Below are 1,703 nucleotides of genomic sequence, written 5' to 3'. Positions count from 1 at the left end.
GGAGGGACACGGCTGCAGGTAGGTGGGCAGGGGGTGAGCGGGCAGGGCATGTAGGGAGGCAGGTTAGTGGGCTGGAGCGGCGGCGGGGCGCGGGCGCGCGACGCGGCAGGCACGCAGGCGCATTCACCGGCCCAAAGCAATCCAGGCGCTTGCCCTGCACGACAGGCGGGCAGCTAGGAGGGGGCGGCAGCGGCAATCACGGCGGGGCGGGGGCAGGGGCCCCGCCTTCCAGCCTGCAAAGCAGCGCACAGCAGGCACAGCAGGCATGCCGGCAGGGAGGTACGCGCCGCCGCCACGCCGGCGGGCGCGCAACACCTGCCAGCTGGCCCTGCAAGCCTCCAAACCCCCTCCCTTTGGGGCGACGGCGGCGGAGCATTGACCGACTATGTGCGCACCTTGAGCCACCAGCCGTCGTAGCCGACGTGCAAGAAGACGGGACTGTTGGAGTTGCGCAGCGGGCCAGAGGCGCGGTTGTAGAGCAGCGTGGAGACGGCGCCTGCAGGGAGCGGGTGCGGGGGGGAGTGGGGCGCGTGTGGGAGGTCACACCAGCGGCTGCGTAATAGGGCAGGAGGCACCCAGGCATCCAGGCGCCACTCGTGCTCGCACATGTGCCGCCGCAGCAGCAGCAGCGACAGCGCCGCCGCAGCAGCGGCAGCGGCAGCAGCGGCAGCCGCAGCACGGGGCAGGGGCCCAGGCAGGCGCTCCCCGAAACTGGAGCGTGCCACAACGGCCGCATGGCGAAACGGGGCTCGCGTGCCGGCCGCTCACCCGCCGCCGGTGTGCCGCCGGGCCACAGGAACACCCCCTCCTTCTTCTGCAGCGTGGAGATCTGCTGCAGCGCGGCGCCGCGCCGCTCGCTGACCACCGCCCGCGCCTCCAGCATCAGCTGCTCGCGGCGGCGCACGTGGTAGGTGGTGCGGGCGTCCCTGGCCGCCGACTCTGCCGCAGACATCCACTCAGAGTAGATGCGGTCCTCCTCCACCCGCAGCTCCTGCAGCGGGTTTGGAACGGGGGGCAGCCGGGCGCAGGCACTCAGAGGGACTTGTCAGTCGAAACAGCCCGAAAAGCGGCGGCACAGCGGCGGCGGCTCGGTCGCGTGACGTGGCGCAGGTGTACAGCAGCTGTGTGGCAGCTGCATGGCAGGCACTCCACAGTGCCCACACCGACCAGGTACCCCAGGCCCGGCGGCCCTAAGCGGCGCTAGGCGCAGGGCCGGGCGCCAAGCCCACCTGTCGCCGCTGCTGTTCGTACGCCTCCAGCAGCTGCATGCGCTTCATCTGCAGCTCCTGCTCCGAGATGGCGCCAGACAGCTGCAGCTGGAAGTCCTTGCCGCTGCGGGAGGAAAGCAGGGGGAGGGAGGAAAGCAGGGGGGGAGGTGGCGCAGGGGTGGGCTGACGTCGCAGGCGCGCTGGCGTTACAGGCAGGCAGGCAGGTGGAGGCGTGCCAGCCTGCCACACGCGTCGTGCCACGGGCCGCAGAGGCCGCAGCAACCTCGCGCCAGCCCCCAGCCCCACCCAGCCCCGGCCCCAAGCCTCCTCGCGTGGACCTGGTGCGGAGCCCCCCCTGCCCAGGGCTGCCCCTCCCCAGCCCCAGTCCCCAGCAGCCCCCTCACCCGTTGTTGTCCACGGCGCCGCTGTTGGAGTCCAGGGTGACAAAGTCGACCTTGAAGAGGAGGGCGGGCAGCGGCAGCTCCAGCTCGGGTA

The sequence above is a fragment of the Chlorella variabilis genome, assembly GCF_000147415.1.
Source record: "Chlorella variabilis unplaced genomic scaffold CHLNCscaffold_15, whole genome shotgun sequence".
NCBI classification, from domain to species: Eukaryota; Viridiplantae; Chlorophyta; class Trebouxiophyceae; order Chlorellales; family Chlorellaceae; genus Chlorella; species Chlorella variabilis.
Note: the sequence above shows the minus strand (reverse complement) of the source record.